The following is a 23,350-nucleotide window of genomic DNA, read 5'->3' on the forward strand; positions in this document are numbered from 1 at the left end:
ACACACAAGTTTGCAGCTAGGAAGGGTTGGAAAAATTAACCCAGAAAGTCCCTGGAGGCTGCTGTCGATCAGGGATAATAGCATGGACCATTCATTTGATTTATAGGACAGCTCCTTATTACTGTTGGTAGATGGAAAGTTTTCCACACAGGCTATCAAACAGTTCAAATTTCTACTGCCACTATGCACCTCAGTCCACATGTTGCAAATTCTCTCATTGAAATGGGATGGATATAGTACATAGGAGGTTGGTGGCCTCTATAATGTAACTCATGTGTCTGGCATGTAATATTTGACTAGTCACAACTTTTAGAAAGTAGAACACTAGAAATTCTAATTTTAGATTATAACTTTGTGGCAGAACTTAAGTAGGAGAGTGCATGCATTCACACGTGCAGCCCCAGATGATACCGCTCTGGATGCTGATAGATTAGGAGCAGCTACCGAAACGACAGTTTTGACTATGATGCCCCATGGCAAAAACGTAGCATAACATTTAAAATATTTTAGTTTATATAGTCATTTTTACTAGTTACAGTTGCCTATTTCCTCAGAGCTTTAGGGTAGCTCCGGTTCATAGCTTAATTGGACACTTGTAACCCACTAAAAAGAAAACAAAAATGTGCTTAACCGAACGTGTTGTTACAGAGCAATTATCTGATCAATTCATAATGAACACAAGCTGTAAAGACCTCTGAGAACTACGCTTTCTACTTTACTTCAGCCCTGAATGCTATAAAGTCCATAAAATTCAGATCGAGATTAGTTTTACTATGGCTAGAGAAAGAATGTGGGAGAAAGATAATGCGAGAGAGAGCGAGAGCGAGAGACAGCGAGAGAGGGTGTTTTCCCCCTTAGCTCAGGCAAATCCCTGTAGCATTGCAAAGGGAAAAGATGGCATTTAATAAATTAATAAATAAATGCATGATCAGCTTCGGTAGCCTCAGCGTACAGGAAAAGAGGTAGCCCCTTACTTGCTTGGGGGGTGAGGAGGTTTTGCTTTCAATTTGCCCCTCCCCTCCGCAGCTCCTGCATCTCCCTTTCGATGCCTCTCTTTTGTTGGTCTGAAAAATGCCATGCTGTAAATTGCCTGAGATTTAGGGGGGCGGGGAGTGGGAGATGGAGAAGAGGGCGGAGGGGGACGTGGGGAGAGAAAGAGAGAGAGAGAGAGAGAGAGAGAGAGAGAGAGAGAATCAGGTCACCCGGGCGACTGCCTTTCCATTGCAGAGCTTGAGCTTAAGGTGGAAAGAGAGAGGGGTTCTGGGACACAAACACCCAGTCTCTCTCTCTCTCTCTCTCTCTCTCTCTCTCTCTCTCTCTCTCACACACACACACACACACACACACCCTTTGACAATTCCAAAGACCAGTTTGATGTCCTTGGTTGTCATTCGCAGGGAACTCCCTCCCCAGCCCCCCCCCTCCCCAGCATCTCCCCGCTGGAAGAGAGCGCTGGGCGGCTGGGCGGCGGCGGAGGGAGGCGAGAGCAGAGCGATGGAAAGGCGAACGTAGCCATGGGATGGGCGCAGCTGCCGCCTAAGCAAAGCCCCACCTAGGAATCCGGCCGGCGGATTGGCCGCGCGGCGAGCAAGCCCCGCCTCCCGGCCAATGGGGCCGCGGCGGCTGGGCGATGATGCTCTTGCCTCGCTGTGGAGGGATTCCGGGAGAAGCTGCAGAGCCCGTGATGCTCCGGCCTCGGCTCGGCCCGGCCCCCCTCCCTGCCCGGCGCCTCTCCTCCCCCTCCTCCTAGCCTGCCTGCCTGCTTGCCTGCCTGCCAGCAGCGGCTGAAACTTAACCCCCAACGCAAAGCCCAGCTTGCTGCGAGGCGGGGAGGGGAGGGAGGGGGGACACTACGCGGACCTGCTCCTGGCGCCGGTGTGCGTGCGTGCGTGCGCGCGCGGGGTGTGTGGGAGGTGACTGGCGTCCCCGCACACTTTTGAGTGCCATTATTATTTTGGCGGGGCTTTGTTATTGAAGTCTGCCATCCCGGGAGAGGCGCAGCGCGCGAGGGAGAGAGAGAGCGAGAGAGAGAGCAAGGCTCTGAAGGACAGAGCGCGCCCGCTTCGCCGGTTGCCAGGTAAGGCAGCGAGCGTGGAGCGGCACTGCTTGCTGCTGCTTGCAGGGGCTTCTTGGCGGCTCCCTCCCGCCTCCTGGCTCGGCCGGGGTCTCTCGGAGTGTGTGTCTGTGTGTCTGTGGAGAGAGAAAGAAGCGGGGAGCCAGGCTGAGGAGGAGCACCCGGGTGGCCTCTCTCTGGAAAGGGCGACTGGCTGGGGCGGGGGGGGGGCAGCACATGTTTCTCCCTCAGCCCCTGGGAAAGCAGTTTGGCCCGTGGCTGCTGACTTGGGGGAAGCAACGGGGGTGATAACGGTGGGGAGAAGCTGGGCTGGGTGGACGTCTGACAATCTCCACCCACTCCGCTCCGAAAAGCCCTCCACCCACCTACTGTTTCTCTTCTGGAGGAAAAGTCAGCTGGTGGGTGACATGGGGTGAAATGGAAAGAGGGGGAGGGGTGGAGACGGGGGGGGCAATGAATCCTGCCTGCAAGCCAGTGACGGAAACAGGCTCCAAGCAGTGTCCAAAGCAATGAAACTGCTTCTAAGGCAGGAAGCAGATCTTCAAAGCTCCTGCTGACGGGTTGAAGGGGAATCAGCTTCCGAAAGGATCTGTTTGCTACTTGTTTTTCTTTTCCCTGAGGGAACAACAACAACAAAGGGGGTGTTGGGGAAAAAAAAAGTTAATTGCAGTTCATTTTTAAAGTGTCGACCCCTCTGATTTCACATCTCTTCTCCTAACCATTGATTATTTGATAAAGAAAGAGTTTCTGCATCAACAATTTCCAACATCAGGTACCAAACCAACCAACCCTCAACCCCCAATATCTTTGATTAGCAGCTTAAGATTTCAGTTGCATCCTTTCTGATGCACAGCATTGTAAGCTTTGATACAGAAATAGGTGTTATTCTCCGGCAGTATTCCCTAAAGGACGGGCAAGGTTTTGGTTGTGATGGTTGTGGTAATGGCACATGACTAAAGTGATGCTTTTGAAAATACTGATTGTCATGGATCTCTGATCTACCCTTCCTTGTAAGATTTTAAAATTTGTATTTACATTAAGCATGCCCCTTTATTTCTCCTTCATAGTTTTCTTAGTCTTTTTGCTTCATCTTGGGGCAATTTATAATGGCCTATTGATAATATATCCATGCCATATGGTGTTAGTGGTGTGGTTAAAAACAAAATGCATGTATGCTTACTTGCATGTTAACAAAAAGTTAAAGAAGTAAAAAAAAGTTATGGAATTGGTTATTTTTTCCCTTAATAACACAGTGTCTCTTGATGTTTTCTTATAAAGACATCAAGCCGTTTACTGGAGTATAGTACGTAAATTAAGCAAACTCATTGGAATGAGGCTTCATAGCATTCTGTAATCTTCAACATTCTGTAATTCAATCATTGCTGATACAAGCTGCCTTTTACCATTATTCATCAGACCCAGCTGAGTGATTTCTGTCAGATGGGAAGTGGTAGGAAGAAGTCTCTAGGTAAATGTAACTGGAAAGCTTTCCAAGTAGAGTTCTAAATGAGCAGAGAACAAAAATACACGGCCACAATCTGTAGACGGTATTAGCATTCTAATAAATCTTTCCTTCCAATTGTCATGGGAGATGTCAAGTTTTGTTTTCTTAATGTTGATTTGTGACTGGAGGAGAGAAACGGACCTCTGTGCTTCTGACCTTGTGAATTTTAGTAGAAAATGCCATATTTCAGCAGCTGTTTCCATGTTTTTCAAACACTCTGGGTTCTCTTCAGAGGTCAGCCAGTATATAGTCATTTTAGATACTTAGGTGTTTTAACCCCACAGTATGAGCCTTATTTGTGCAACCACATTTCGAGCTGATGAAAAGCTGTCCTAGTTTTGCCCAGATTCTCTGTGTCTTCTTGACTATTGTTAATGGCAAGAGTTATTTTTAATTCTAAATCGGATATAACAAACAGATTATAAGGACAGACGTTCGGTTGAGTCAACAGAAAGCCTCACAGGGTTAATCTTAAATCCTACGTTTAAAACCACAGCAGCTGAAACTTGATGTTTTAAAGAGATATCATCTAGCTGTGCTGGCAGTGAATTATATCTGCTAAATATGTGTATGTTTGACATCCATTCATTATGCTGGAATGGAGACAGAAAGCAAAACCTTCAGGAGACTTCAGATTGCTAAGAAATACAGTGTCTCAAATGAATAAGTACACCTGATCTATTCCAGAGGGATAGCTATGCTCATCTATTGTGGCAAAAACAATGAAAAGTCTTGTGGCACCGTGAAGGCTAGAATATTTAAGGTGCTGCAAGACTTTTTCTTATTTACACCTGACCTAGTTTTATGTCTAGGGAGACATTTAGGAGTTGTTGCTGTTTTAGTCTGGGGAAAGAAGTGTCTGCCTAGGGTAAGGTCTAGATTAAGGTAGCATATTACTTTGTTCTGGTACCTTGGAATGTATGAAACATACATGACTTGAGAATTGAGAAGTAGAGTGGGGAGTCACCCACAGTACTCATCTGTACTGGTGTATTTCCATTAAATTGTCAACAAGTCTACTCCATTATAAGAGGTCTTCGAACCTAATTTGTTTCTAGTAAAAACCATAACAGGAGGCAGATACTGTGAACAGAGCAAATTTTGAAATAGAGCCACAGGACATAGGATAATGGCATGCTGTTGGAAATTATGAGTGTTGCAGTTGCAAAAGCATGAAATGCTTCTCTGTAGCTATTTCATTCCAACATAATCTTCCTACACATTAAAAGAGTGCTTAAGTGAGCTTTGTTAATGAATGATGACAACCTGCTAGCTCTGTTTTAAGAGATTTTATGCCAGAATTAGGAGTTTGATCCCACAGTTCAAAACCTGACTCTTCTCTCCCCCTTCCCACTAAACGAATACAAAATATGTCATGCTTAACTCATCTGACAGTTGTTCATATCAAATATATAACGGGAATTATGGGATAAAGCTGTATTGTATGTTGATGGTTCGTAAGACTGCTGAAATTCCAAATATAAGTATCTTGCATGGAGTTTGTAGCAAAGGTTGTTGGAGAGATACAGAGGTAGAAGGGGACTACTTGATGGAGAGCTGAGAAAAGTATATACATATTTGTCCAGTTACTAGAATAATACTAATAACCAAATCGAGGTTAATGGTAATTGATGGATTTATACAGTTAGTTTATTACAAATATTGTGCAGAATTTAAAGACATGTTTTACAAGTTACCCTTCTCGAAGCCCCAATGTGATTGATGTGGCTTTAGATGGAAATTGAAACATTTGTTCACGTTGTAGCCTTTTTTGTTTATGCAAAGATAAATGAGGATTAAAAAACAGCAAACTCAGTTTTATTATTTGAGACATACAGTATTCTGAGACTGTTAAAATACTTGACAAGCGAGTCCCATAAGGTATTATGAAAGTTGAGTTCTATGTGTTGCTAAATATTGATGATGACTATATATTTTTTCCAGCCAAGGCACTATGTCTAGTATTCTAATGGTAACTCCCTCCCCCCCCCCGGTAATACTATATATATTTCTCAGAGCTGTAGACTCTGTGACCTTAGTATACAATTCTAGAAGTAAAAAATGTATGAATAAAGCTGCAATTCTCTACCTACTTACCGAGATGTAAGCCCCATTAACTTAATAGGACTTACTTCTGAGTAGGCATGCAGAGGAATGGCGGTAATTTGCATTTTGTTAGTCCTCTAAAAGATTTGTTTGTTTGAGTATTATTCTGTATCCAGAACAGCTTAATTTCTTGGAAATTCGTACACGAAAAGCTTTTGAAATAATGCGTGGACGTGTATGTACCTATGGTATTTATGAAGAATGCTTCACCTTAAATTGTTTAAGTGACTAAATACAGTATTATGTAAGCAAATATTTTGGGGATTTTTATGTACAAACGTAATCTGAACAGCTGAAAATAAGTCTTATTTTCATGCTATGCGTCAGTCAGTTGGAGGGGATTTTTAAAAAATCAAATAATATTGTTTCTTGTACAGAAGCATAACACTTGCAAAAAATATGGAGTCTGCATGATTTTTTTAAGGGCACCTTCAACGATTATTTTGATGCAAAGCTACCAGATAGACTCAGTACTAATATGCAGTCCACCTAAATTTTAGATTCTAAATCTTCCCATTGCCTAGGATTTAGGTGGATTTGAAGAGAGGTCATTGTGTGAAAAAGTTGTCACTCAAACAAAATGTAATCTTTTGCAGAGTTCTTAACAGAAGTGGGAGATTTACAAATGCACAGGTCTTATGCGCATTTCAGTTTGAAACAGCCATGCGTGTGTTTGGGTTTTTCTTTGTAACATACCGTATAATGATAAAAGCATTTCAGCTTTCCATCCCAGTTTTCATTAGCGGTAGTCCCATTGAACATGGTGAGCTTACTCTAGAAAAAACTGTTTTGAGGATTGCGACCCAAACCCCTCAGACAATATCAGTTTTAAGTAGATTGGTTTAAAGTTGCTCTGGGATTTTTAGCATTTCTTATCTGTCATTTTTCCTTTGGTTTTAACCAGTTCCTTTAAGTGACATCCATGGGGAATTACTCATTTTCTCTTCTAGAGGGAGCTCTGCCTCTCACTTCTTGAATGTGTAGATACTCAAGAAACCTGTAGTCCACTTCTCCTTCAGCCAGAGTTGCCACTGAGAGAAAAATGCTTAAGTAATAAAGCAGCACACAGTACAATTATTTAGCAAGCTAATTATTAAATAGCTGATACTATCTGATACTTTAGAATCCCCAATGCTTCGCAAACACACATGTACTGATGTCCTTTTGGCAATGTCAAACTAGGGAACATATTTAATATACAAGGCAAATGTAGTATTATGATTGCTATTATAAAATCTTTATAAAGTTCAGTTAAAAGCTTTTGCATATCTGTAGTGCAGAATGAGAGTGTATACAATTTGCAAATGTATACAGATTGTATGCCTTTTGGAAACATTTTGGTTTTTTATATTATATCACTCACTTTTACGTTTTGCCTTTTCTGGTACAGACACTGCAGTAGGTATTAGTCACATGTCAAGCAGTCAGCAATATAACTGATAAAAACATAATAATAAAGCCCCATTTTTGAACATCTGCATCCTTTCTATTAAATGCCAACCCAGCTAACCATGCAATGCAACCCCATCTACTCTGAAGTAAGTCTCATTGAGTCCAATGGGACTTGCTTCCAGGTAGGTGGATCTAGGATTGCAGCCAACAAAAGTTCTTAAGTTCTTACTGTGCTTCCTGCTCTGTACTCAGGATTTGGAAGCATCCAAAGGATTATGGGAGCAGCACCTAGAGTGCCTATTCACATACAGTATTTTAAATCTCCTCCCTAGGCACAATGAATACATTGATAAGTGGGTATTCTCAGGTGGTCCTAAAGAATTCAGTGGGACATGGGACAAGATGTACACAGTTTGTGTGTGTGCTTGTGAAATATATGTAATTGGTTTTTTTATCTGCTGTAAAACTCCAGTAAAAAATCCTGATGTCATGAGGCCATACATTTGGACAAGCAGCAGTAAAGTATACACACATTAGACAGTGAGAAGTCTAGTTAAATGGGGATACACAATTGACTTGTGTGACTGAGTGACTCAGACAAATCTGGTTGGATAATAACTTTGGTGCAGGCTTGATGATGTCTATCCAACAACTTTCTTGTGTAATGAGAATAAATTACCACCTGAAAACCTCAAAACAGAGAAAGACAGTGGGGTTGAAATTTAATTCCTTCAGTGAAATTTTTTTCTTAACTGCTTTCCATGGAATAATAATCCTACCTGCTTTTTGAAAATTACTTTGTTATCCCTACTTCCTTTGTTATCCCACCTAATAAAAAAGCAGATAGGATAGGTCTCTGCAGCCACAGTAGGTGCTGTGATTCTCCAGCAGTTTGACATTCCCAGAGGTGCACTCCATTATCTCTCTAGACAAAAGGATGCCAACGACTTCCTTTGTTGCCTGTCTTTTCCTTATAGATGATAGCAACTTCATCTACATTGATGACAATTGTTTTTGCCCCTTATACAAAGATTAGTTATGTTATTTCACCATAGGAGAGCAAGACTGGTGACCGCTTCCAAAGGACGAGACTATTTTTTGCTGCTGCTGCTGCTACTGAGGACCTCTTGAAATATAAATGTCCCCTAGTCCCCCACTGCTGTCATGGAGGTATAAGATCTAGGAAGTTCTGTATTTTGTTTTATACTGTAGCTATATAATTGCTGGTGTTCGCTGCCAGCTGATACAGTTGAGCAAGGTCTCTGGACCCATAGGATAGTCATGAAGCTGTAATTTCTATCAACTTTGCCCTTTGATGTGGAGGCTATTAGCCGTGATGGCTGTGTTCTACCTTCACTATTAGAGGCAGTCTTCTTCTCAGTACTAGTTGCTGGGAATCGCAGGTGGGCAGAGTGCTGTTGTACTCCTGTCCTGCTTGCTGGCTTCCTGCAAGCATCTTGTTGTCCTCTGTTAGAACAGAATGTTTCTTTAGAAGGTCCAATCACCTAATCCAGAAGGCTCTTCTTATGTTAATATGTTTGCTACTTCACCTCTTCTGTAAGCAACTATAACAAACTCACAAACCTAGCAGAAACATTGCCTGGCCAGATAGAAAGTTAGAAATCATCATTGTGATGTAGGGGTTCATGGTTTTATACAGATTGCAGGTTTTGAGGTGTACCTCTTAGACTTAGGGGGTTGAATCTAATGGTAGCTTTGCAATAGCAAGGAGGTGCTTATGCTAATGTGACAAACAGCACCTAGCTTTTGCTAATTCCCCTCTGCTGACTGAAGTTGTTTGCACCCTAACCCACACCCTTCCAGAGGATCTCCCAACTAAAGCATTTTTAAGGGGTTCCAGGGGGCTGCAGTGAGTAGGGTGCCTTGAGTCGCACAAGTAGACATGCTTTGTGTTAGTGCAAAACCCTGGTGGGTACAAACCAGGAACTTTAGCCATGCTCAAAATATATATTCCAAGTTTCTGAAATTGTTGACTGATGTTAATGTTTAATGGGTTAAGTGCTCTAGAGGGCAGTCCTGCTTATGCTGAATGGGAATGAGTGCATTTGTGTGAGCAGGTGAGTGGGGTCAGGTGGCACTCCAGGGAGCAGGGAGTGCGTGATCATCCCCTGCACCTTTTTAAAAAATTTTCAAAGCTGGTAAATAATAGTACTAGGCTGAAAATACAATTATTTCATTTGTACTTGTAAAGTGTTTAGTGGAAAGAACAAAGTCATAAGAGGGGAAAACAGAGGTCAAAGACCTCAATGGAGGTCAAATAAATCTTCATGGTAAACTGCTGAAGGCTTTCAGCAGCCTTGTATTGCATCTTGGTTCATGTTTAAAAATGGTTTACAAAGTGAAATTAGAATGCTGTTTTCTGTACTGATGTGTATATACAAGTCTCTCCTTTTTGGTAGTTTCCTGATTAACTGCTGAAAGAAAAGTGTTCCAAGAAAGCCATATAGATGAGGGGGAAAAGCTTTAAGGGACCTAATCCATCTGGCTTGATTGTGATTTTCCAGACTTCTAATTTGTTTTTACTAAATGTACTGAAAATAAGACTCCCAAGTTGGCCTTGCTTGTTTAAAATAGCTGCGGTAATAAATGTATACCATTTGCATATATATTAATCATTGCTTATAAATATTGACAAACATATTATTCAGCTTAGGAGAAAAGGCACTGGCTTCTTTGTAAAAATGTTTCGTGCCTATTGGAGTTAAGTGCCGAGCATGTTAGCTTAACACAAAAGTACTATTAAAAGCTGTAACCTTAAAAAAGGATGTTGCTCACCCAGATCACACCAGCTGGCTTGTAGAGGAACAAACTGTTCATTAAGAGGGATCTGTCCAATTCCTGAAGTCGTGGCTGTGGTGCTTGGAAGGGTTCAACCTTGCCACCAAAATGTCTTTCTCCTTTTTTTGTCCAGTTGTTTGGTCTTTCTCCTGCTAAATTTCTGAATAAAATATATTAATAACCCCATACAAAACAGAACACTAATTCTTGGCATAATGTTGCTCTGCAGTCAAGGACCTATTGTAATTCTCATTTTTAATGTGAACAGCCGATTCTGAGGGATTGATAATAAATCCAGCTTAATTTGCATTAGGCTGAATCTTTGTTCTAAGTAGGGCTTTTTGTTGTTTGCTAGGAAAGCAGCTATTCTAATTTTTGGAGGCGTCAGATTATTTTTTTTCAGATTTCACTAACAAATGGACAGATTTACACTGATGCATCTCTATATCTCATCATTTCCTTTTTTTCTTAGGGTGTTCCTCCCAACATACTTGGGATGGCTGTTACAGATGTCTCATGTGTGTCCTTCTCTGAAGTTCAATTTAGCCTGTTAAAAGCATTCCAATATAAAGACAGGAAATCCATTACTATTACACATTTTCAAGGGTGACGAGAAACAAGAAGTTAGGTATATTTGCCTGTTGTATGCTGCCTACATGTTTAACAACCTGCATCAACCTGCCGCCTTCCAGGTGTTTTGAGTTGGGCCTGATGGAAGTTGTAGTCTGCAACATCAGGAGGACATCAGGTTTATGAAGGCCGATGTACAAAATAATTGCTTCAGCTTGGGGTCTGTTTTTAACATTCTTGCTAAGAGTGTTAAAGTGGCATTTCCTCCTTTTGAAGATTTGATGCCTAAAAATGTTTTTAATGTCTAGGTTTGAAGTTAGGAGGCTAATACAGCTGTTAAAATGCTTCAGGCACGTGCTTATTTAGGAGAACAAAAGTGTGAGAATTTGCTCATTCTCACATGGTTCCTGGCAGAAGGATACTGTCACATGAAACTTCCAGAAAAAATGAATTCACATTTTTCTCATTCTAATGGGAACATACTCAGTGATAGAGATGTGCCTAATGCAGAACAGATATTTTGGCTGTGTCGTCGCTATTTAATATTAGAGATTTATTTGAAATCTCTGTTTTTTTTATTTTACAACATGCCTAAAATCCAACAAAATGGACAGTGAGGATACTCAGAAATGGATCGCGCTGTTTGAGGGAGTTGAAATGCCATCTTCCTGGTAGCAGGATTGCTGCCACTCACCAGGAGAGAAGGGGAGAAGAGCAAGGTTGTGGAGAGGCTGGCACAGACCACATCAACCTCGCTGATGGCATCAACCTTGCTGCCAGGAAGCTAGCATTGCAGCTCCTCCCCACTGGACGAGTTGTTTCCAGGGGGGGGGGGTGTATTCAACTATCTTGCTGGGTGGGCTTCCTGTCTCAGCTGCTGCTCTTAGTGGAAGTCAAAAGAGGCACTATTGAATGGTGTATACAATGGTACCTCGGGTTACAGATGCTTCAGGTTACAGATGCTTCAGGTTACAGATGCTTCAGGTTGAGAACAGAAATCGCATGGTGGCAGCATGGCGGCAGTGGGAGGCCCCATTAGCTAAAGTGGTACCTCAGGTTAAGAACAGTTTCAGGTTAAGAACGGACCTCCAGATTGAATTAAGTTCTTAACCCGATGTACTACTGTGTAGTAATCTTTCTCTCAGGTGTCCCAAATGGAACTCTGTGCTTAATGTCTTAGCATTACTGGTCTCAGAGGAAACTATTCTAGCCTGGATGTGACTGCCCAGGGAGGGAGGGGGCATAGCTTGGTGGTTAAGAACGTGCAGTTTCAATCCCTGACATCTCCAGTTAAAAGGATCAGTTAGTGGGTGATACAAAAGACCTCTGTGCCTAGTACCCCAAAGAGCCACTGCCAATCAGAGTAGGTAGGGCTGGGCAAGATGGATGGACAGCTTGGTGTGGTATAAAGCAGCTTCCTATTTTCCCTGTATTCCTCAACCAGGCTGTTGCTGATGTTTCTCACAATTGGTATGCAGAATGGGTCCTTCCCCGGCACTGCAGGGTTCTATCACACTCTCCCCCGCCCCTGCTGAAATTAGGCATGGGGTGCAATTTTGGTGAGAGAACTATTTCCTTTTCAGCTGTGTTCCCACTTCACAATTATGCTACCAGCAACCTTTTATGGGTCACAATGAAAACAAGTTATGGCATGTTCATGGTGGCCATGACAGTTTCTCCAGTTTGCCAAATGGGCCAATGGATATGCAAAGGTTAGTGACCCCAGTGTACTAATTAATATGTTACCTGCATTGACTCATATGTACAAGTGGCATCTCAAGGGAGTGGTCCACTTGTATAACTCAGTGATTGCACTCACAGATGATTGCTTCAGTTTTCAGTGTACCTGTTTATGGAAGTGTCCTCTTTGATCTTGATGTGCCATTTCCCTGAGATCCTATGGGATGAAGGGAGGTCTAAAAGTAGACCAAAAATACTGCTCCAATGATTAAACCACCTGTGTGTAAGCAGATATTTGCTTGTATCTGCTGGCTTAGGTGTAAGTGTCTCTCTGCAAGTTCTGCCACAATAGGAATGTGGTGTTAGATATCTAAGTCTGAAACCAGAGCTGGAGAACCAGTGGCTGTCTAAATGTTGTTGGACCACAATTCCCATCATCCTTGATCATTGGCCATGCTGCCTGTGGATGATGTGAGTTGGCGTTTGACACTGTTTGGTTCTCTAGCTCTGCCTAACTCTCTCTCTCTCTTTGTACTTTTAAAACACAGCTCTGAAAGTGATCCCTGGAATCAATGCATTTAAATATATTTGACCTGTAAAGATTGCTCTAAATCTTAGCATACCTTTAACTGAATTACAATAAATAGTGAAGAAAGGTTCACAAATCAAGTTTTACATTGTCAATCATCTAGACAGGGCAGGCTTAAATGTCTTGACCAGGTATTATTTTTCTTTATGTTCCTTCTCTTGTCATGGTTTTAAGGACTTGTCAAGTGATTGAGAAGGTTAGCCTAAAAAAACATATTTCAAAATGCTTGGCATATATTAAAATACTCATAAGAGGACCAGTTTCAACACTAAAGCACATGGGGGTTGAAAACATGGTGCTTCAACTGTCCCAGAGCGTCCCATTAAAATGGGCAATCCATTCAATAATTAAGTCCTTTCTGGAGGCCTGTTCATTAAGACAGTTTACAGTTATCGTTAGGCTTTCTTGGCTTCAAAATTGTGCTAGTAACTTTTCCACATTTGTGCAAGCACGATTGGTTCTTAGGGGTGAGCAGCATGTGGTCTACAGCTTGTGAATGGCACCCCACCAGCTAGACAAAACACAAAGATGGCTTGCCTTTTCTGTTGCTCTCCTTCCTTGTCCAGCCAACACAATAGTGCCTGCTAAGACTGTTAAGGCCATCGTGTGTTGGCAGCATTGGCAAAAGCTGAAGGGAAGATGCAAAAGATGAAATGAGTCAGCAAGCAGGGAGGAAAGTAAAGATGCAGGGCAGGGTGGAGAAACTCAACTTCTGGAGATGCCACAAAACAATCAAGCACTTTCGAAATGTTTTGCAGATGAGTGGGGGAAGTGTGACCTGGCCAGGCATGAGAACCATCAGGCCTGGTGGCCAAACACAATTCTCCAGACCTGTCTATTTGGCCATTGGAACATTCCCCAGGCCATGCCCCATCTCCCTAGTCCACACCTCTCATGGACTCTGCTTCACACCCTGAGTGTCCTGCCTCACTGCAATGTTCCCTGGATTTTGATAATGCCACTAGCATACATCCCTTGGATGGTTTCCCATAAGAGTATGTGGCCTTCAAACTGAAAAAGCTTTCCCACATGTTTCACAGGGCATGACTAGACAAACTCCCAAATTGGTAGGAAATGCCAGAGATCCCTATAGGCAGGTAGTTTGGGTTTGATCAATAGTAGGCAATGTGAATCAGGGGGGAAAGTGAATCAGGGTGACTGTGTTAGGGTAGAAAACGGGAGCTGTGGTCTGTTTTTGGAAGCAAGCTTGAGTTTTGGGTCACCTGGAGAAAGGGTCCAAATTAATGAGGGAACTTTTACCAAACAGTTATACCTGTATATTTGTGTCAGTCATATGGATATGAGTTAGGGTCAGATCCCTTCCTTTGGTTTCTTCCAGTCGTATAGGAAATGATGTGATCCATTTCCCATATTTTCTGAATGTAAGTGGCCATTCTGTGTCCTATCGTGATTCCCAGTCTGTTGTACCAGCTAGTTAGCAATTCTCCACTCAGGGCTCTAACCCCTTTGTTCATTGTCAAACTTTGTAAATGTATTTATTTATTCATTGAATAAGGTAAATTTATTACCTCCCTTCATCTGTAGATCATATGTTCTCCATTCGACATACATAGTACTGGTACTTACTTAGATAGACCCTTTATTAATGAAATACTGTTATGATCGTTTGAAATGCAATTATGTAAAGGACTCATTATATCTGTTTCCCACTAGAAATACCTCCATTATCTGTTTCATAAGCCAGAACAATTCAGTTTTGTAAGTCAGTTTCCAATTCTTTTATCCATCACCAGGGTTCCAGGATTATCATCATACAAATGAGGGCAGTAGGTGATAGATTAAAGACAACCACAACTCCTAAGTGTAAGTCCAGCATACTAGTCTTTACCTTGTACAGATGCTTCTTACTTGCTTCATAGCCATTGCAGAAAGGCCCTAATCAGACTGAATGTTATTAACCTGCCATCTCTGTTTGCCTGTGAGAAACTCCTTCCATTTTGAGTCTCGACAATTTGCAAAATGATGCATGCTTAGGGACTGTTAGTCATGATTCCTACCCTAGGCAGCAATTCAGACTGACTTTAATGATGAGGGGCCCGTCAAATCGAAGGGATCAGCAGCAAAGGTCACAGAGGAGCTCAACCCAGGGTACTTCCAGTTGTGAACGATTTAGCAGTAGCCGGTCATTGCTGCTCTCCTTTAAGCTACACATAGAACAGTAACTTAACTTTGATACTTCTGGAATCCAAATAACATTCCAGCAGCATAGTCAAATTATCAATATCCCTTTCCCTAACCCCAGATGGTGTGTTTGGAACAATTTTAATTGGGAACTTAGTATGAGGGTTAAATACTCCCCTCACTGTCTTCCCAGTCATTATTGTCCCCCTGCTGCATTTTTTGTGGGGGAGGGAGGGAGGGAGGAAAATGGATAGAAGGGCAATGCAATTTGGAAACAGAAGGGTTAAACTAGTGTAGAATTGATTCCCACAGAAGAGAGATGAACCGTAGTGAAGGAAATTGCTAGAGCACAATCTATACAGGCCATTATTGACCTGAAGAGGCCAGAACTGCTCCATGATGGGCTGTCCACAGCTAGAGAAAATGTTAAAGCTGTTCCACTGTGTAAAAAAACAACAAGCAATAACTTGGGTTTTCTGGGCTGTGGAGAAGGGGCAAGGAAGCTGAAAAGTAATGGGACATTTTGATCATGCATCCATTACTGTTGCTTGAAACTCAAGTGGCATTGGTGGCAAAAAGTGCCTTCCATTAACTTTGGCTAGTGGCCCAGCCATGATAGCTCAGTTGGTAGAACATGAAACTGTTAATATCAGGGTCATGGGTTTGAGCCACACTTTGGGCAAAACATTGCAGGGATTTGGGCTGGAACTCTCATGCTACAATTCCATGAAGATAGTGATAGCCTAACATATGTTCTCTGTGCTGTGGTTAGATTACTGCATTGTGTTTTATTTTTGTTGATGGTTCAGAAACTTCAACTGGCGTATAATTAAGCAGCCAGGTTGCTCACTGGGGCAAGATGGTCTGAGCACAAGACACCAATGACTGCATTGCCTACCAGTTAGTTTCCAGACCCAATTCAGAGTGCTGATTTTGACTGATAAAGCCTAATGCTCAGGATCCCAATAGCCCAAGGCCTGCCTCTCCTAATGTGACTCAAAACAGAGCCTGCACCAGGCAAAATATACTTGACCTCCCAGATTATTGGATCTTTATTTCCTTCTTATTTTTTAGTGGAGTGGGGTTGAATTGGATCATCTTTTGAGATACATGTGTGTTTTAAGATCTTTTTAAACCCTTGTTTTTATAGTTGTTTTAATGTTCATTTTCGTAAGTTGCTATGAGTTTCAATTTTCTGAAAATTGCAAATGATGATGATGATGTTATAAACAAAAACAGCTGTTCCACAGTGTGGAAGCACCCCAGAAACTAGACCTGAGCCAATGCTTATCCACCAAGATACAGTGGTGCCCTGCAAGACGAATGCCTCGCAAGACAAAAAACTCGCTAGACGAAAGGTTTTTTCATTCGCGATTTGCCTCGCAAGACGAATTCCCCTATGCGCTTGCTTCGCAAGACGAAAACGTCTTGCGACTTTGTTAAGCCGTTTAAACCGTGCTTCGCAAGAAGAAAAATTCGTTAGACGGCAAAAATTGCGGAACGAATTAATTTCGTCTTGCGGGGCACCACTGTACTTCTGAACATGTTTCCCCAATCCCTGATCCTGTGGTTCCCAGGAAACTCACATATCTTCTCACTTGGGGCCCCACTGCAAGATCACGAGTGTAGACAATCAACAAGGAGTTCTTCAACTCTAACATAAGTTTCCAGACTTTCCTGTGAATTCTTGCTCAAGATTAGAGGTAGGAAAGAATTGATCACTCTATTCCTAGCTCATGACAACTGTCTGTGTGTAGTCAAGTCTTTCTAACCCTGTTTCCACATTAATCTTTAGAAAAGAATCCATATGAAAATTAATATTAAAATATATGTGCTTAAATACACTCTTTCATGTATATTAATATGTTTCCTGAACCAAAAACTATATTGCAAAAGTCATGTAAGTGCTAAGTCTGAAGGATGATTACATTTCAATCTTCATTAATTTGTTCTGTAGTTGGTATGTAGCTGTTAGCCATGATGGCTAAGTGAAACCTCTGTGTTCAGAAGAAGAATGCTGCTGAATGCCAGTTGCTGAAAGGGACCTCAAGGTCACCTAGTGCAACCCTCTGCAGGAACCTGACTGCTGCAACATCTCCAGGCATCCAGCTGCTGGGGCTTCTCACTAGGTCACTGCTAGAGACAAGATGATGAGTTATAAATGGCTTAATCTTTAAAAAGACCTCTAAGCAGTGTACAACAGAAAAGCAGTAAACAACATCATAAACAAAAATACTACACAAAAACCTCTAAAACAACAATATAAAAATATTTAAAGAGAAATAAAACAAGAGAAATACACGCAGACAAAAAAAACAAGAACCTGATCTTATGCATCTGCGAAAAACCTGGCATGTCTTCATAAGGCATCTTAAGCAAGTTTGCTGCTTCAACTGTGGCAGAGAGAACAGCATCCCATGGTAGAGGGGCAATAGTGGAAATGGCCCATTTTTGGAACTGAATTTGGATGGAACTCTAGGCACATCAAGAAGGGCTATTCTCACTCCAACATTCTTTTCCCTACATATATTCTTAGCTCTAGTTTCACCTCACCCTTCCCTCCAAACCATCAGGGCAATTACAGTGGGACTCATCACATTTTATTCTCATAACGATGTGTTGAGGCAGATTATGCTGTGAAATAGTAGTCCTCAAAGCCACTTAAGGGCAAAGTGGGGCTTTCAAACCAATGGCAAACCCAGCATTATTTATGCAACTCACTAACTCTCATGGCAGCAATCTGCGTGCCTGTCAGACACTGTGGTTTATTTACTCAAACCACAGCTGACTGCTGGTATCTTTTCAAGGGTCTTAGTGATGGAAGATTCTAGCTAGTTTAAAATAAACCACATTATTCAGAGCTGAGCGTTTATGTGCAGATTTGCCTTATTATAGAGAAAATGACGTGTCTGCTCAAGAAATCCCTGCAGAGCTGTCAAAAATCAGCAAACCAGATCCCCGAATTGGGTTTTTGAATGGTAATTAAAACTTTTACTATGAGCTTGTTAGAAAGTCAAAAAGTTGGAGGTGATCCAACTTAAAATGTAGGCCCTTAAAAAAACAACACCTTATCGTATCTTAAAAATATCCTGCAATTGAGCATAATGACTATGAGCATAAATTATCACAAATTTGTTCTAAATAGGCCTAGGGTAAAAACTCTGTAAACTGCTTCTGTCTTGTATTAAGCCAGTTGCTCATTGACAAATATGGGGCAACTAGATGGTTTGTTTTAAGCTGGCCCATAGACCTGTGGGGGAAAACTGGGAATTTTCACTTACAGTGCAATATTATGCATGACTGCTTCCAGGTAAGTGGGAACGAGCTCACGGCTTTAACTGGATGACCATTTTTCTTGCAGGCACAATGTCGTTGAATACTATAGACCTCAAGCCAGAGGTCCTGTAGGTCACAATTCTTTCTTCTCATAGCTCTCAGGATCTGTGGGCATTTCAAGCCAGGATAAAGACACAGCTCCCAGACCTGATCCAGGCGAACCAATCCCTTTTATGGACAGAACTTTAACACTAGTAGGCAGTCATGGTTTTGGTAATGCATGACCCCATCACACTCATGGCATCTCAGTTCTTTAAATGGCAACAGACTGTGATGTTAAAGCCCGAGGGTGTGAAAGTACATTTAAATGTAGCACTGGGGTGTGGGGGGGGATGCAAAGGAAAAAGAGTTTGACTATAAAAATATAAAGCAGGAAAGCTGGCTGTGGGGGAAATAAGGCACCAAGTGTGTTGGAGGCTTATAATATTTATCTTCTTTAACTTGGTACTAATAGATTTGTCATAGGATTGTATTTTGCATCAGGCCTATAGTGAAGTGTTAAATTAGAACAGTCTGGGAGGAACATTTCAATGTACCGTATTTTTTGCTCTATAAGACTCACTTTTTCCCTCCTAAAAAGTAAGGGGATATGTGTGTGTGTCTTAAGGAGCGAATGCAGGCTGCGCAGCTATCCCAGAAGCCAGAACAGCAAGAGGGATTGCTGCTTTCACTGCGCAGAGATCCCTTTTGCTGGGTTCTGAGATTCAGAATATTTTTTTTCTTGTTTTCCTCCTCCAAAAACTAGGCACGTCTTGTGGTCTGGTGCGTCTTATAGAGCGAAAAATACGGTAGCTTGTGAAATACCATCATACGAAAATGGTCATCTGCCTCTAAATTTTCTCACTCATTTCCCACATCCTTCAAATAAATGCAATGGTAGTTAAGCGTATGAAAGAAGTTAAGGTATATATAAATAAAAACTAGGGAGTCTGTCTGTCTGTCATCACAATTCTCATTATTACAGTGTCTTTTATTGACTCAGTCTCTCATATTTGCTGTGGATCTTCTGATGTGATTATTTTACAATAGATCTGTTGAGCTTTGATTCATGTACAGAAAAAGATGACTTCATAAGTATTTATTTACTTAGCAGAATCCTGCCACCAGCAACCAGATTCAGGAAAAAATGTAGCTCAATTATGTTTGTGAACAGCTTTAAACATTGCATAAATGTTGCAGTTGTGACCTACAGGCATCTCCCAACTTATTCAGGAATTACATTCTTGGATACTGTATGTATATGTGAAATCATTTATGGTGGGGAACCGGCTAAAAAGCCTGCAAACTCCTCCAAATCCCATACTGCATGCTGCTTTAAGGATTTTTCAGACAAGATGGGGTATCAATCTTAAAAATACATTAATAGCAGGAAAGTTTTCATGAGGGGTGTGTGTGCAGGATATTTCATTCGACCCCTCCTGAAACCTACCATAGTCCAGGCTGGCATGACTCCTGAATAGGAGCATTCTTGCCATGGGCTGGAGAAATATACAAATGTGGGTCCCCATTTGTATATTACTGTCGCCTGTTAAATTAGCTTTGGGGAGGTACAATCCTAATTGCTTATCTGACAGTGCAATCCAATGCATATCTATGCAGAAGTAAACCTGGGTGGGTGTTCAATGAGACTTTCCCCAAGGTACATGTCTATAGACCTACAGTTCAAGTAAACACTTCATGAGTACCTAACTAAAAACTTTTTGCAATCTACCGAAAGCTGCTATATACTGTATCTGTTCAGCTAGCATGAATACAGTTTGCTGTTTCTTAAGTTTTCCCTGAAATTCTAAAGTAAAGAATATGACCTGGTTAAAACTCCCTGGTGATTTCACTGCTGGTCCTGATCATTATTTTTGTGGCCAAGTGGGATTTCTGCATTTTTCTCCCAGATTTTTGCATGACCCTAGAGAGCTTTGCTACCTTCCTCAGGTGCATAACAAACTTTACATGCTTAAAATGAGCTGTTTTTGTTACAAACATCTCCTGTAAGTGGTTCAGTCCTCCTCCCTGTGATGATCTTCTCAGTTACCTACAGAGGCAGAGCTAGCTGCTCCAGCACCTGGAGCGGGGCACATGCCATGCACCTGGGGCCATGGGGGCGGGGCGAGCGTCCCAGGGAGTGGGGTGAGTGTCCCAGGGGGGTGCCACCCACGGTGAGCTTCCCAGGGGCGCACTGCAGCCAGCTTCCTGGGGGGGGGAGCTGTGCTGCTTTGCCAGTAGCTTTCCTCCCTTCCTTTTAATAGCTCAGGGAGGCTTCCCCCCAGGAAGCAGTGCGGGAGTGGGGGGCAATGGTGCGCCACCTGCCCATGACTCCCAAGCATCCCCTGAGCTGGCAAAGCGAAGGGGGAAGGCTGCCAGGAAGGTGGCGCAGCTCCGCCCCTTCCCCTCAAGGTTCGGGGTAGGCTAGAGAGTCGTGGGCAGGCGGTACGCTGAATGTCACCCCCCGGTGATGATACCTGGGGCACACCACCCCCACTGCCCCCTTCCTCCACCCCTGGTTACCTAGGTGATACATATGTATCAATGTGAGGTTTAGCATGTATTGGATTCTTCCAAGCACAGAAATAAGAATAGGTGACCTTCAGGTTACTTTTAGTCCAAGGCCCTCCGCTTTCCTGCTATTGCCATAGGCTGTAAATAGGTGGGATCATTTTGTAAGATTATCAACCCCTGAAAAATTAAGACTTCCCTAGTTTTGGATAGACCATATGTTGCATTGTTTTGTTCCTGCAGTTGTTCATGCTGTATAGGATCATTCTTGGCATGAAGACAAACCAACACTGTTTTGCAATGTGGCTCCCTTAAGGTAGTCAGTTAGAAGAAAGAGGAGAAAACTTTAAGCGTGTGAAGGTGAGATAAACAGTATATTCTTAGCAATGCTTAAGACAAGGGCAATAATGAGATAAGCACCTATCATTTTACATTTAATCAGGGAGCCCACATTTCTAATTTTCCCTTTTCATCCTTTGCTCTTTCAAGAACAAGATGTTTCTTTCCAGATGGCTCCTGTGTATGCAAGGATGGAGATGCACAGCCCAATCTGTTCAGCTGCAGGCTCCCGCCTGAAAGGCATCTTTAGGTGCTGGAGATGCTAGCCTTTTCACTGTGGTTCAATAGCCCATCCCTTAGCAAATCTGTTCATTATGGTTCCTTTATTTCCAGCTAAAAAGCCTTTGGAGTAGCTTCCGTTCATAGTCGGCGATAATACTGTTCCAAGGGTCAGCCAATAAGAAGTGCACAAATTCAGAAAAGCCTGGCGCTTTCCTGTAGAGGGTGACTTTATTACCATTTGCAAACATGCTCATGCCAGCGTATAATTGTGACTGCAAGCTTTCCTTGAAATTGTGGCCAATTTTTTTTCTTATTCTGTTGTGTCTGCAAAGACTTTTACATTCCTATCAATGTAGCATCCCGACTGAGACAGCATAGGGAATCATTTTAAATGAGATTGACTTCTGGTGTTTGAGCTCAACAAAAAAGGTGCCACACATGTTGTCACAAAGATACTAATTTGTGGCTAGAAACAAAATACACATCTTTGTTTCAGATGGACTCCAGATATATGGACACTTCTTGATAGAATTTTGAAACCACCTTGTGCTACCTAGTTTCCAAGCTCTATTCACAAACATCCTAAAGATCAGATCACCTTGCCCTTTGAGATGCTCTCATCTGTATCTCTCAGCAGTTGGGAAACTTAAGTTCTCTTGAAAGGCGCCTGATGGCCCATTGGTCTCTCTTATTCTTTCTTTTCCCCTTTCCCTCTCTCATGAGCAAAAGGTACGAGGTAGAACATTGGTTTATTTCTGCTTTATTCATTCTTGGCTTTGTGGTACCTGGTACTTGAAACAACAAGTATGAATGCAATAAGATATGATTGCCAATAAATAGCTGTGTCATATTCATTATGCTGAAAGGTTAAAAGATGTCATGTTTAATAATCAGAACATAGCTGCCATTAATATAGTAGACAATATGATTATATATGACACTGTTGACCCTTCATGTTTATTATGCTGTTTCAGGGGGTTAATCAGGTAGCTACTTGCTTGTTAAAGCATGTGGTTTTTCTTCCCATTGTTGAAACTAAAGTCCCATGATTGTCACAAATGGGAAGTGCTTTCTCATTCCTTATGATCTGAAGGTTCCTATCCTGCATAGTAATCCGTGTGAGGGCGCAGATTCTCTGCTTAAGTCAGTAGCTGGAAGACTGAATTTTGGAAATGTCAAACAGGAAGTATGCACCTACATTTTATCTTTTAAAAATATCCTCTGTTGTACAGGTTATGATGCTTAAAACCCTTAATTCAGAATGTTTGTGAACAGTCCTTGGACATATGCCCTTGTTCCTGCAATCATACACTCCATTTTCCTCTACCCGTTAGATTGATCTGGCATTCAAATCAGACAAACTGTGGTTTGCTCAAACCAGGAAGTGAGGGAGAGAAATTAAGGGTTCATGGGAAGAGAAGGGATGGAGAACACAAGGGGATAACCAAATGGTCATTCATGATAGTCAAGCCATAGCCTGGCCATTACATCTGAACCAGACTAAGCTATTATTTACTGTGAAATGGCTGCCTCTCTAACAGATTTTAGCTTATTTTTTAATTCTTGGTTTGTTAATAGTGTTTTATAGATCGTAATCATTTTACTGATGATTTGCTAATTATATTATTTATGCTGTACTTGTGATGTTACATTATTGTTATTTATTGTTGGTAAGTGACTTTGGGATTCCTTGCATGGAAAGCAGCATAGAAACACAATAAACCACATCACATCAAGCTGGATTCATGCTGTTTGGAGCCCCTGTCTCTTTCTAAATAAAATCCTTTAGAATGAAAACAAAAGCAAGCTTTTTACCTAGATAAGACTTCTTTAAATCTTCAGAATCTGTGAGTGATCTATTTCTTATTTTCTATACTCTTCCCTGAAGTTTGTCTACAGCTTGACTTCGTTTTTGAATCAAGGATTTAGTATGTCAGCCATGTAGGAGGAGTAGTAACAAATAATAGCTGTAAATGTGTTGGTTCAGATGGTTATCACATCAGATAACTACAGCAGAAACTAGAGGTCCCATGTGGAAAATATTGCCATTACTCATGTAATCTTGGCACCTCAAAGAGCGATGCTGGTCATGGTCCTAGTGTTTGGC

The 23,350-nt window shown here is 41.8% G+C and overlaps 1 protein-coding gene across 4 annotated transcripts in view; it reads left to right on the forward strand.

The window, feature by feature from the left end:
• Positions 1–1,663: 1,663 nt before the first annotated feature.
• The window catches only part of SYT1 (synaptotagmin 1), a 344,728-nt gene continuing 323,041 nt past the window's right edge, over positions 1,664–23,350 (forward strand). The window contains exon 1 of one of the 4 annotated variants that reach the window (XM_082241026.1): positions 1,664–2,077. The gene's annotated coding sequence lies outside the window, so the exon portion shown is untranslated. Of the gene's footprint in view, positions 2,078–2,346; positions 2,473–2,577; positions 2,847–23,350 lie in introns of those variants that run through there. The other 3 variants (XM_082241023.1, XM_082241025.1, XM_082241024.1) reach the window with 3 other exon arrangements.

Source organism: Podarcis vaucheri, assembly GCF_965113315.1.
Source record: "Podarcis vaucheri genome assembly, chromosome: 10".
NCBI lineage: Eukaryota > Metazoa > Chordata > Lepidosauria > Squamata > Lacertidae > Podarcis > Podarcis vaucheri.